Source organism: Ambystoma mexicanum, chromosome 7p (genome assembly GCF_040938575.1).
Source record: "Ambystoma mexicanum isolate Mex_15411 chromosome 7p, UKY_AmexF1_1, whole genome shotgun sequence".
In the NCBI taxonomy this organism is placed as follows: Eukaryota; Metazoa; Chordata; class Amphibia; order Caudata; family Ambystomatidae; genus Ambystoma; species Ambystoma mexicanum.
The window spans coordinates 481358593-481373440 of NC_090939.1; the positions used below are offsets into that span (position 1 = coordinate 481358593).

General features: G+C 41.8%; 1 protein-coding gene across 1 annotated transcript in view; it reads right to left on the bottom strand.

The window, feature by feature from the left end:
* The window catches only part of LOC138526130 (amine oxidase [flavin-containing] A-like), a 493108-nt gene that overhangs the window by 344267 nt on the left and 133993 nt on the right, over positions 1-14848 (bottom strand). The window lies entirely within an intron of this gene.

Sequence of the window (14848 nt, forward strand, 5' to 3'; positions counted from 1 at the left end):
GAAAGTTTGGAAAAGTACATGAATTTGGTCCGAGCCCGGCAGAGGGAGACCAATTAAAGGTTTTGTGTAAAGGTGGGTCTGAGCCCAGCGGAGGGGGACCAGGGGTTAACAGTGAATCACCCGAGATGTTGTTAAAGTGAAAACCCTGAGAAGAATGGAAGTTTAATGTTTTGTCGTGTTACATCAGGCCCTCCGGAATAAGAGACTTTGAATGGCAAAGAGACTTTGGCACATAAGGCCCCGATGAAACACCCTTGAACTGTGATCACTTGTATCTGTCTTACTGTTTGATACTATACCTTCCTTACAGGAACCTGAACCAAGATAGTGCCTAAGTGGTAGAAATTAATTAATTATGCAGCGTGATGATGAGAAGACGGCCAAGAGGACTTCCCACTTGGTGCCACCATTAATGGGAGAGGATGTGAAGAGGAGATTGGAGATAAGATGAGGAGTCCATAGTTCTGGAAAAGGGACAGAGAAAAGAATGTCGGTGAAGACCTCTCTGGAAGTTGCACTGACATAGATGTCTGCGATGGGTGGCCAGGGTTGGCTCTCAGTATGTCTTTTTTGTGCTTTTTTCTTCCAGCCTTTGTAAGAGAGGAAGGGTAGGTGATAGTGTAGCAGTTGGAGAAGATAGGAGAGATGGTGAGTGCCATTAGGGTGGCAGAGGATGGCTGAAGGAAAGAGGAGATGCTGAACTGCACGTTCTGGCCCAGCTGACAAGCCGGTCTAGTGGTTACAGGTGGGAGCACAAAATGCAATGCAATCTGGAGTGCAGGGTGTTAAAAAGCACAACACCTAGGTTTGAAAAACAAATAACAGGGCACAAAACGCAATGCAATCTGGAGTGCAGGAGGTTAAAAAAGCACACCATCTAGGTTTGAAGTGAAACACAGGGCAATGCAATGAACAAGAGGTCGAATAGGTGAGTCAAGGCAGAGTAAGAGGCACAGATCACGTTCAGAGTTGATAGTGGGAGTGGCAGTGGAGGAGTTCAGCCATCACTCACTTTATGATTTGAAGAGGGTGTGAAGTCCATAGGCACAGGAGTGTGTGGGCACCATCTGCATCGGAGGACTGCATCATGATCCAATAGGGTGAATGCAGGGGGGGGTGGGGCCTTCTGAGTCCTTCCAGGTCCGGACAGGCACAGACAGATCCTTAGCTATAGGCCTTGGAGGCAGGCCGGCTTTCGCCTGGCCAGCTCACCTGTTTGAACATTTTTGATGTGAGAGGCCCAATCACCTGACGGCAGTTCCCAGGGCAGGCATTCTGGTCTTGCTGCAGACAGCAGTGGCCATCAACCAGAGGAAGGCCACAGTCTCAAGCACAATCGCCTGAGCATAAATCATACATTCAACTGATATATACTGTTGCTGCAGCATCAATTGCACATAATTATTCTTTTTCTATTTCAAAACAAATGCTGTTGCAGCAAATGCTGAGAATGCTGGTGTGCCTGGTGCGCTAAGTTGTAAAAAATCCCCACAGAGAGCAACTCGGCTTACCTCTTGTGGTGTGGGTGGAGGGGTCCACCAGGCATCCAGACCTCGTGGGGGGATGAGGAGGAGCCCTTGCTCTGATGGCTGCCCTGGTAGAATAGCTAGTATGAGGTGGGAGGTGTTTAAAGTCACGGTGAGGGGAGCACTGATATCAAACAACATTATCACAGGAAAATCAGAAAAAAAGGAAGACATTTTCGCAAGTGAATTAGCTAGACTAGATTACATATGGATATTCTATGAGGGCGGCCCAGATAATCCTCATCCCCTAATCAGACAAGGACCTGAAATTATGAAGCTTGCATAGACTAATTGCACTTTTAAATTTAGGAATCAAACTGGTCACCCAAATTCTAGTAGACAGATTAGAGTTGATTCTGCCTGCCCTGATATACTCAGATTAGTCTGGCTTTATTACCCAGAGAAATATGTTCAATAATATCACAAAGTTAGAACAAGATACTGGTTACTCTTGACCCAGAAAAGGCATTTGACAGAGTGGTCTGGGGTTTCTTGGAGGAAACATTTTAAAAAACAAATGTTGGACCTAATACATTGTGCATTCTGTTAGCGAATTATAAGGCTCCCTGGAAAGAGTGATGGTTAATGAGGGACCTTCAAATGGCTTCCTACAGAGCAAGAGGATGAGGAAGAGATGCTCCCTCTCCTACTCTGCTTTAATGATGAAACTGTTCGTGGAAAGCAAAAGAAGAAATGTAGCAAGTAAGGGAATCATAACAGGCAAATCTCAGTACAAAAAATCTTTCTTTTCGCAGAGAATGTGATTCCCTTCCTCCACGACTCCAGGACCTTCATTCCTGTGCTCTTTGAAGTGCTTGGATCCTTTGGAAGGCAGGCAGGCTTCAAAAAATAAACTAGGCAAAATCTGGGATTTTAAATATGAATATGAAGAGGGAGAATGCCTATGCAATCTACAGAAGCAGACATGCTTTAGATGGGCTGAGCATTTAATTCAGTATTTGAGAGTGAGTCTAACACCACTTCATGCAGGGTTATATAATACAAACTAGCACACAGCACTCCATACTGTTAAATGATCTATAGAGAAATAGACTTAGATATATAGTGATGTGTTCCCTGTGAAGGCATACTGTTAATGAACCATAGGAAAGCACACTTGGACATGTGGTGCTATGTTCCCTGTGAAAGCATATTGTTAATGAGCCATAGGGAAACACAGTTGAATATGTAATGTAATGTTTCTATAGGAAGCATATTGGTAATGAATATACACTTGGTGTATATAAAATTAAAACCATGGCATGGATGAATCATGAAATGAGCTTGTAAATAGTATTGATTGTGGACACACTGCATTTAAGTGAGACATTATCAACACAACTTTATTATCACAAAGTAAATACACAAAGTAAATAGACAAAGTAAGTAAAACAGAAATGGGATTAAAATGTTGTAAGAGGCAACAGGAGTTAGAAAAACACATGTCTACCTCACTGGAAGGAACGCCAGGCTGGGAATTAATGATTAAAAAAGCCTTGGCCGTAGTGATGCTTCGGAAAAAATTGTATGAATACACTGCCAACAACCCTGATCTGCACTTCCCAGTACGTGGTTCTTTTGATCTGGAAAAGATAGGATATTTAAGGAAAGTACTAGCCTCTAAGGGTGATCAGGTCATCAGACCCCTTCAATGGGAAATATGCAAGCAATGGGAAGATTTTTCAAGACAAAAAAACCACGAGAGAAGCACAGATTAACAAACGTAAGCCACAAACTGAAAAGGAGAAAGCGTGCAAATATGATTAGAAAGAGATGAAAAAAGATTGGAATGAGGGGGATTGTGAAGATACAATGAGGATAAAGGGTCTATATGTAGCTTACCTCTCAGTCTCTGCACTGAATCAAAAATTGCTTTAGAAGATGAGACAGATCCATTGTTAGAATGTTTAATGGTTAAAAGACCTTCCCCACACCCCTATCAAGTATCTAGTGACAAAGTGGTCTCTTCGCCACCTCGTGCTCGCAGAATTACAAACCACGACATGGAAACTGCAGAAAAGGTAGTAGGAACATGTATTAAAAATGGGGTCAAGGAGTGGAGCAAGTTAAAGTGTATGTGCTCCAGGAATGAGATACGCTTGCATTTGCAATAGTACAGAGGCTGTGCAAACAAATGTGGTAATTTCATAAAAAGATAAACGCTAGGGATGAAGTATATCCCCTGCCTGCTGATTATGAGGAAATAGACAGAGCAGTCATGGAGTATAATCTTGATGCAAAGTTCTATCCTGCACTAGTGTCAAGATTTAGATTTTGGATCATAAATGCCCCATCAAAGTCTATGGTAACGCAAGTGTTCCCAATGAGAGAAGTGCCTGGGTTTGACACTGATAATCTGATACACCAGGTTCATGTCCTTTGGAACCATATGGAATTACTGTCCTGGATTTATTCTAATATCTGAATCATCTGGATAATCTTTAGTAAGAACGGTGGTACACCCAGACAGAATGGGTGCTTAATACAGGTCCGCTCTCATAGGGAGATATAGATCAGTTGTTTTCATGCATTCTTCCAGCAGATATATGGCGCCAATGCAGAATGCAGGACAGTTTAGATCCTGTCATGAAGTGGGAAGAGGTGATAGAGGCAGTAGGAAAAAGGGGTAAGACTGGGGAATTGGCAAAAGAAATAATAGCTCTTCCAGCACTTTTGATAACATGGCTCCAGCAAGTGGTTCCCTGCAAGCAAATTAATTGGGATAAACTGACTGCTTGCAGGCAGGAAGAAGGGGAGCTTTTACTTCATTTAGCGGAATGGACAAGGCTATGCCAGAGGGACAGAATGTCTTTCGGTGCCATTTTGTAGAAGGATTGTTGCCTTATTTAAAACATGATATACAAACCTATGAGTCTACATGGTCAACTCAAACTGGTACTCAGATTTGGTCTATGGCTAGATATTATGCAAATCGCCATGCTAAAGATAAAGGAGAGAAAGACAAAGAAATTAGGGAATTAAAAGCAGGGGTGCTAATGCAACAGGCTTTTCCAGAAAGAGGCAGGGGTAATATGCCCATACCAAGGGAAAAATAATTTATAGAGCAGGAAGAAGTGGTATTGCCCTGCCAAATATGGGAGCAGGTATGAGAGAAACTGGGTGTAAGTTTTGTAAGGCAGATAAGGGGGTGTCATTTGCGGCGGAGAGGACGCAGACGTTCTTATGGGCGAGGAATGACAAGGGGAACCTTTTTAAGAACTGAGGCTGGGAACAGCATAGTAGCAAATACTGGGACATTAGAAGAGAATAATGAGCAGCAGCATAATTATTTTGACCCGAGGCAAGGTAAGCAATATTCAGCTAGGGATTATAATGAGGATGAATACAGTATCATTAATTACACAGCATAGAGCTGCCCTGGAGAGGGAAGAGGGAGAATAAGTATTCCTGTGGATTCAAAAGGACCATTTCTAAATGCTACAGTGCATGGCAAATAGGCAACATTCCTCCTTGATACAGATGCGTCCAATAGAGCAATTTCCCACAAATTAGTGCCCCATGTTCCCCTCTCTGGGGAAGTAAACACATCAGTGGGATTCTCTAATAATCTGGTCGAAAGTATTTGTATTTTGTATTTGTATTTTGTTGGTCTTTTATAGAGCGCCTTAAGCCAAAGCACTGTACAATAAAATTGGGTAGACAATTGAGGCCAGATTACAATCACTCAAGGATGCAGAAGTAAATCTGTTTTGAGAGAACCACAGAAGACAGAGTAGACATTAATATAGCGGAAATAAAGTGGAAGAGCATTCCATTGGAGAGGAGCAAGAAGTTCAAAAGATCGGAAACGAGACTGAGTGCAGGGTGGGTGAGGAACCAAAAGTCTAAAATGTGCAGAAGACCGCAGAGAGCGAGATGGAGTATAGAAAGATTTGAGTTCAGTGGGATAGTTGGGAGCAAGACCATAACGAGATTTGAAAACAAGACAAAGAAAGTTAAACTTAATTTGAGATTGAAAAGGTAGCCAATCAAGTGTTCCAAAAGACGAGAAGATAGAGTCGAGGTAGGAAAGAAGACATAATAGACAAATTGAAGAATTAAAGACTAAAGTTTGGAGGTACCAAGCAAGACCTGGGAAGACCAAACAAAGTTCAAGAACAAGAACAGTAGAATAGTCGAGATAAAATTAGAGAGGAGATTAGATGTTTGGACGCTGGAAACGTGAGGAGTGTGCATGCTTTACAGATGTTGTAAAGGTGGAAATGGCAAAAACGTGAAGTAAGAGAGATATGGTAAGCAAAGGAAAGATTTGAGTGAAAGTGCAAACCAAGGTTGCGAGCTGTAGTTGAAATGGAAAGTTTAGAGGGTGTAAAAGACAGAAATGGAGGCAGAGGATGAGGGGGAATGGTATTAACAGCAAAGAACAGAACCTTCTTTTTCCCAGCATTAAGAATGATAAAATGGGAAGACATCCAAGAGTTAATAGCCACAAGACAAGCTGAAAGAGTGTGGTGGATATCAGGGGAAAAAGATGAAAAGGAAAGAAATAGTTTAGTGTCGTCTGCATCAAAATGGTGTGATAGACCGAAAGAAGAGGTAATAGCAGCAAGGTGTGATGTGTATTAACTCTGAAAAGCCCAATATCTGACCCTGTACAGTATAGCATAGGTCATATATCTTGCATGGCATAGCTTGTTGTCACTGATAAATGTGCTTTAAATCTGTTGGGAGTGAACTTGTTAAAAAGATTTGCATGCTAACATTTGATGTTCGCCTGATGGGGTATACCTAACATGTAATGCTGAGTCCTTTTCAAAAAGCTTTGACACCGTTACTAGGTACTAATGAACTGCCTCCTGGACCTAAGGGAATAGACCCTGTGATATGGGCTACATGATCTAATGACGTAGGATGTATGATAGTTGATCGAGTGAAAAGCCCGGTGCCATATTACCACAATTTCCACAGTATAAAATTCCCAAGTAGGGGCTGGAAGGAATTAAATTTGTATACAGAATTTTCTAGTTAAAAGGATTTTAAAAGAAATTGTGGGTACTCCATGCAACAGCCCACTTCTTCCTGTACAAAAACGAATTGATGGCAAGTCCTGTGTGCCGGTTCAATGGAGACTAATAATTGATCTCTGAGCAATAAATAAAATTGTAGAACCACAGTATCCAGTTGTACCAGACATGACTTCCTTGTTTACCACGATACCACCTTCAGCTCAGTATTTCACGATTATAGATCTTAAAAATGCTTTCTTTTGCATTCCAATCCATGTAGACAGTCAGTATGCATTTGCCTTCAATGTGGAAGGGCGGTCTACACCTTCTGTAGAGCCCTCCAAGGTTACACTGAAAGCCCGAGTATTTACAGCCAAGTACTGAAAACAAAGCTAGACATGTTCACACCAACTACAAATACTACAATGCTACAATATGTTGATGATTTGTTGATAGCTGCAGATACCCAAGAGCAATGCATGGATTGCACTGTATGGTTGTGACAGTTTTTAGCGCCACTGGGACATAAAGTGTCTTTAAAGAAATTGCAGTTTTGCAAAACTCAGGTCACAGATTTAGGAGATTTGTTGTCAAAGGGAGAGAGCGTAGATTACACCCACAGCGCATAGATGCTATAATGAAAATACCTGTTCATATCACACAGAAAGATGTCAGAGGTTATTTTGGGATAATTTAATTTTGTAGTGAATGGATTCCCAATTTTTCACTTTGAGCAAAACCACTGTTAGAATTAACACTGAGCAAGAGAGTTTTGATGTTCTAAAATCTGCATTGTGTAACTCACCTCTGTTGGGCACCCGCGATTATACTAAAACCTTCACGTTGTTTGTGCATGGAAAGGCTGTGCGGTATCTGTACTAACTCAACAACAAGGGGGGAAAAACAGAATGTGTGCATATTTTTCTTCTATTTTTCTTCTATATTGAACCCAGTAGCAGAAGCACTTCCAAATTGTTTAAGGGGTGTGGCGGCTGCAGCCATTTCTATGAAACAAGCCGATGCCATAATATTGGGACACCAAGTTACATTGCCTGTGCTACATGCAATTGATATTTTATTGACTAGAACTAAAATACAGCACCTGACAAATGACAGATTGACTAGATATGAGCTGACCGTATTGGCCCCAAATCGTGTCATACAACGATGTAGCACTTTAAATCCTGCCACATTGCTACCCCTCCCATCGGATGAATCAAAAGCAATGAATGATTGTATATTAATAACAGATCAGGAAATGAAGGGACGGGTAGACATGATGGATACTTCAATTGATAAACCTAATGGGACATTGTTTTAGATGGGACGTGGCATAAATTAACAAATGGTACTACCACGGCAGCATACACTATTACAACACTGAAAACCATTGTTGAGGCTTGTAGAATATCTAAGCATTCTGCCCAGGCAGCTGAAATGATTGCCCTTACTAGGGCTTGAGAGTTAACCTCGGGTCTTGTAGTTTAACATCTTTACTGACAGTCAGTATGCATTTGGAGTGGCTCACAACTTTGGCCACTTATGGGCAGAGAGAGGATTTTTTACTTCAGATGGGACAAAGATAAAGGATGGTACCTTAATTTCCAATTTATTGTATGCACTGACCCTGCCAACGAAATTGGCTGTCGTGAAATGTAACGCCCATTATAAATGATATAGGGAGAGGTAATGCTTTTGCTGACCAAATTGCAAAGGCAACTGCACAGTCCCTGGTATCACCTGTGTATATTACACACATGATGCAGACAGAGAATATTGTATTTGATAACACCCTTGAGACAGTGCGAAAAATTCAGGCTGAGGACACTGAGCAAGACATACAGGATTGGAAACTGCATGGGACATGTATTGATGGGTGTTGGGTGGATTCACAGAATGAACATAGATGGAAATTAATGAATAAATATATCCCCTAATGTTGTCTCATGCCCATGGCCCATCTCATCTGGGGGCAGATGGTATGTTTAGTCTGCTAACCACAGTGTGGAGTAACACTAAATTAAGGCAAGCAGCAACTGTGTATTGTAGAAACTGTCATGTTTGCGCTGTTTGCAATATTAGTAAGGGGAAAGGTGCAACAAAGGGACATTTTAGACCTCCAAAGTTCCCAATTGAAACCCTGCAAATGGACTTTATTGAATTGCCTCCATGTCAAGGAAAGAAATATGCATTAGCAGTAGTATGTATGTTCAGCAAATGGGTAGAAGCATTCCCATTAAAAGATAATACTGCTTTGATCACTGCAAATGTGTTAGTTAAGGAATATTTAGCCCGATTTGGATTTCCACACACAGTTTAGAGTGATAAGGGTGTTCATTTTGTTAATACCACTATGGATTTGTTATGTAAGGCATTCGGCATCAGGCAGAAATGTCATACCATCCACAAGCAGCTGGATTGGTGAATAGCATAAATTCTACTTTAAAAAATATACTGGCAAAAAGTCTGCTCCAGTAGCACCCTAGGATGGATGGATGCACTTCCGCTAGCAATTTTCTCAATGAGAAATATTGTGCATTCAGGTGTTGGATTAACTCCTTACGAAGTATGGGCCGGCCAGCTAATGTGTGGGGTGTGCCAAATCCAAAGCGTTTAAGTACTGTACCTCAACCTTGATAGATTACTGTAAGGGGTTGACTAAAACATTATCTGTTCTTCGCAAACAGGTCACTGACAAGTTGCCAAAACCACTGGAGGGGCCAGCACACAGTTTTCAACCAGGTGATTGGGTTTTCTTGAAGAACTTCTGCAACCCAGATGGAAGGGCCCAGCGTGGGTGCTACTGACCACTCCGACTGCTGTGAAGTGCAGTGGCCATAAAAGCTGGATCCACACCAGTCATGTGAAGCATGCACCCTGCACATTGATACCTGCCCTTGTGGATATTACTTTGCCCAGTAAGGAAACCCAAAAGCCCCCTCTCAGTGGTGAGGATAGTGACCATTATTATAATGATACTGTGGCTGAGGGCTTAGTGGACCAACAGAAGAACGAAGATGCAACTTGAGACCCAGGATGCTGTAGGCGGAACTACAAACTGTGAAAAAACAATTTATTTCCTGAAGTATAGCAACCAGGTGCCAAGCACACTGTCTTTTGGACTATCTAAGGGGTGAGATAGAAAAGAAAAAAGGAGACACTCCATAAAATTGCAATATTATTGTAGCCTGTTCCTTTGCCTTACCTATCACATGGTTTTACAAAGGTAGCGGGCGCCCCTCTCTCGCAAGAACAGACATGATAACCTGTTCAGTGGTTATTAACCACTTGAGAGTTCGCAGCCACTGCTTTTACTCACTGTGCCTTTCACAGATGGGAAATATCCATTTGCATATCAGTCTTTGTCCTGCCCAGGGGCAGTCCAGCACCGAAATACAATGGCAATTCCAATCTGAACGAGAGTACCACCAGCAACCCCATACACGTGTTTCACCCTTGTTGGGGATCATCAGTGAGGTGAAGCTGATGCCTCTCTAAGCACAGTGAGAGGGAGACCACGTCTGGTTGCCCCCAGGAGACCTAGGGTTACCAATCCCAGGTTCCTTAACAAATAGTTTTACAAAGGTAGCGGGCGCCCCTCTCTCGCAAGAACAGACATGATAACCTGTTCAGTGGTTAATAATCACTGATGATCCCCAACAAGGGTGAAACACGTGTATGGGGTTGCTGGTGGTACTCTCGTTCAGGTTGGAATTGCCATTGCATTTCGGTGCTGGACTGCCCCTGGGCAGGACAAAGACTGATATGCAAATGGATATTTCCCATCTGTGAAAGGCACAGTGAGTAAAAGCAGTGGCTGCGAACTCTCAAGTGGTTAATAACCACTGAACAGGTTATCAGGCCTTGTTCTGTCGAGAGAGGGGCGCCCGCTACCTTTGTAAACTAAACTTACCTATCACATGGTTGATAATATGCCACGTCAAGAGAATGCTGTTATATCACTCCATAACCGTTCCTCCAATGAGGAAACAAAGAAGTGGTATACAAGCAAAGCTTTTATTTGTGATGTTGACTATTATCACCCTATGTGTTATAGGGGGGGTGGTTATTGGTAGAATATATTGTGTATCCAGCTGTCTCCAATACCACTATTATAGTGCCTACTTCATCCACTGTGCAAAAATATCACAGGGAGAAATTTATGGAGAAAAATACTTTTGTTTCACTGCTACAAAACACACATGAAATCATCAACAGAGGTAATTGTTATATCTGTCTAAATTACCCAGCCGATGCTGGTGAAGGCCTACCATTACAGCAGCTCCCACTACCATTCTCCACCTCATGGTGTGCACTGCATATAGCTGTGGCCAGGAGAGGACCCCATTGTGTTAGCATATATGCAGAAATGGGTGGCAGCAAGCATTACATTCCAGAAATCCTGTATCAGTATCTTAATGAGAATCTTCTTAAAAGGAGGGTTGTGAGGGTGTCACTATGCCTAATGGAGTTTTCCAATTAATGGACCTATGTCCAAGGGAATGGCAGCAACGGTCTTTTCTTATGAATGCCATCATACAGCAATCAAGTCTCTCAACTGCCTTCCCATGCATCTACTCTCTATATAAGAAACAATACGTTCTCAGGCAGTGTGTGCATCTCCAGCAATTGTACAAGGGATAGCGGGTTTACCTTGAATTGTAACTATACATTGCACCTGCCAGCTATTGGTCTTCTCCCCCACGGCAAAAGTGTTTTGTAGTACAGGATGATACTGGACCGCAGGTAATGGCAAATATCCTTAAAGCAATCGTTCCATGATATGGCCCGTCTGTTAATTCCAGAGATGTACGCAGATTGTCACGACTGCTAGAAGCTACTATAAATGAAACATCAGATGGCCTTATTAATATCACTACTGAGATAAAAGCTGTACGCCTTGTAGCATTACATATCAGGGCACCAGTCAATATGATTTTGGCAGAAACAGGAGGCGTTTGTCAGATTTTTGAAGAAAAATGCTGTTCATTTATACCCGACTCTTCCTTCCCAATGCAGCATGCCTTTAATAATCTCCCAAGCATTGCAGGTCAGAAACACTTCCCCACTGAGTAAATTGGGGTAATCCTCGAATGCACCAACCAACTTTGTGCAGTGTTCTTAGTCTTGTTCAGGTGAGTCAATATTCAGTAATGTGCTGATAAGAGTTCAGTTTCCTAAATAGTAACACTGGATTTAATTTTGTAATGTTTTAAGTTTTTTTGCTGAAGGTCTGACCACACGTCCTTTACGGGTCCTGCTAAGGGACCAGGGCGCTAATAACGGTACCGTTATTAGCTACTTCCCCATTCCCATTGAGCCCTATGGTGGCTCAATGGGAATGGGGAATGGTTTGTTCAATGGGGATTTACTGGTCCCTCCAGGGTCGGAATACACAGTAAATCCCCATTGAACAAGACCGGTGCCTGGCCCGGTATTGGATGCAGCCATGGTGCAAATAGCGCCATGGCTACCTCCAATCCCGGAATAAGGCCCCATGTGTCCTTAGCTGCCTCCTCGCTGTAATAATACTTTTTCAATATGATTTAAGTAAATCAACAGTGTTTTTCCATTACCTATGAAAAGCACGCCCAAAGTGTGATTTCTTCTCTTTTGGATATAGTTGTTGGACAGACTAATCCCCTTACTGCACACTCACTGCCTCACTTAGAGCACATATGCCTGTTTACACCCTAAAATTGCAAAACAGTACTGGAACATGAGGATTTATGCAAATTTCTGGACAAAGAGTGTCCTTAGAACTTAAGCTGTTCATTTGTGCCAAAGAACTCCAATATTGCAACGGTCAGAGCCCAAAGGTAAGAGGTGAGAGGTGAGACAATCTATCCCTGTGAGGGACCAGATACCAAGAATTCCAAATGAGCTCACCCTTAAAAATGGAAATCAACTTTGAAGCTGCTGAAAAAAAAACATACTATTTCTTTTTTGCGGTTTATATTTATATTAGTGTTTCTAGAGTGAGAGTCGAGTAGGCCATTCCACCTAAGCATGCGGTATATAATAAAATCGACCTGCCCTTTAAGACACAGAAAATTTTGTGGAGAAGACTGGACATTTGAACTAATTTGCATACTAACGATGCATTGCTCAGGGGCTCTGAAGTATTACCCAGGGATGGCTAATGGGTGGCACGGTGCCATGTGTGGCTAACATGAAATGGCCCATTTTAATCTCACATTTCAGGTAGAAGGTTTTTTCATGCTTTTTTATGCCCACGTAAACATTGATGCTCCTTACTATAAGTGTCTTGAAATGTTGTATAATATCAACTTCAGGCATTCCTTGTTTCTTTATTTTATGTGCTTATAGGAATTCATTAACAACCATAGGTTACATGCCCCAATTTATTTTTTATTTTTAAGTAAGTCCAAGAGGAAAAATGATGGCACCATGCCAGTGTCCAGGCAGCCACGAGGAGGACAATTTTGGGAGCGATAAAAAAAAAGCACAGCTGTGCTGGGTAGATCTGTCTTCGGCTGGGGCCACCCTTTGGAACAGCCTCCCTGCCACTCTGAAACAATCTCCGGTTCGGGAAGCACCTCAAGACCTTCCTCTTTGCTTCTTCCTTCAACCCCCCCCCCCCTACTCAGCTGATCTGTTTCTCTTTCGGCACCTTGCACCTGGCCACCCTCTGTCCTCCGGGCCCAGGTACCTGCTCACCCTGCCACCCTCCTGCACTGCCTCCGGGCCACACTTTGCACTGGGGTCTGTATCTGTACCCATACAGGCCCCCACCCGTTTCTTTTCTTTCTTTCCGCACTTATCAGACATACCCTGCCTGCTGCCTTAAACCCAGCACTTGCCACTTGCTGGCTGCACTACCACCGTTTATTGCTTTTATTATTTATTTATTGTATGCATTTATTATTATTTATCTGTTTCTCCTCTGCTCCGCACTTTCTACTTTACCCCCCTTCCATGCACTTTCCTCTTTCCCTTTCCCATGCACTTGCGCGTTCTCAATGTCACTGGGCCTAGTAAGATCGCTGTTTTGTTCTCCCCTGTTCCCCTCCCTTGCCTTGTCGCGCTCTGAAACACTTCTGTACGAGCGCGATATGAATAAAATATTCTATAATATCATATCATGTGCCAAGTAGCATGGAGTTGTATACGGTCACAACAAATGACTTGAGTCCCATCCAGTTTTAGGAGTAATAGCTGCAACAATACATACAGACTTGTCAGGAATTAAGCAAAGGGAAATTTGGAAAGCAGTTTCATCTTTGGCCATAAAGACATGCCCCTAATCAACCACTAACATGTTTAAAACGCCTGGTTGAACGTGATCACACAAACGTTAGTTACTTTATGTTGAAAATATATGAAGTAATTGTGAAGACTATCTAGGAAAATGTACTGATTGAAGTCCAGGGAATGTGGGTCACTTACTTCATGGCTGTGCATGAACACTGAAACAATACAGAGTAGCAGTGACATTGCACTGCGGGGTGGTCATTTCTACAATTCAGAGATGATGTTGTGTAAATGTAGAAAACATTATTTATTACACTAAAAAGGTATTTGAGCATAAGAAGAGATAATAGGGACGTTTTGGTGTCCGTAACTACACACTGGAAATGTCTTCCCGGAATCATTATAATTGTGGCAAAGCATGACATGGCTCTCATAAAAAGAAATCAGTGTGGTCATATAATTAGTGGAAACAAATGCCCATTTGATGTACACAAAAATCTAAAAGTGGTTCTGCCTTCAAGCACAATCATCAAAAAAATAAAAACAAAATACTACTACTACCATTATTATTATTATTAGTATTATTATTATTATTATTAGTATTATTATTAGTATTATTATTATTAGTATTATTATTAATATTATTATTAGTAGTATTCGTATTATTATTAATAATAATACTGTGTTAACTGGGGGTGATGAAGGTTATGATACAATTACTCATTTGAGAGTGCTTACTTTCACAGATGAAAAGTAATTGCATATGTCCACTTGTTGAACATGTGTTGGATGACAAGCAGGTTTGGTAGGTGCCAACATGTTATCAAATATGTTTTAGAAAACATGTCATGCTTCTTACTACTGCAATCTTTATAGACAGGGTTTACAACCTGTAGCTCTCCAGAGGTTTTGGACTATTACTCCCAGGATTTCCCACTATTGACTATGCTTGCTATGGGCAGTGGGATTTGTAGTTGAAAACATCTGGAGAGTCACAGTTGCAACACCCTGTAGTAAACCGAATAATTTGCCCCGGATAGTTCCTCCATGTTGAGGTATTGGGCAGGGCTTTATTACTCTGGAAGTGTCCACTTGTAGTAATTCATCTTTTTACCATTACATGTTCCTTCTTTAAATACT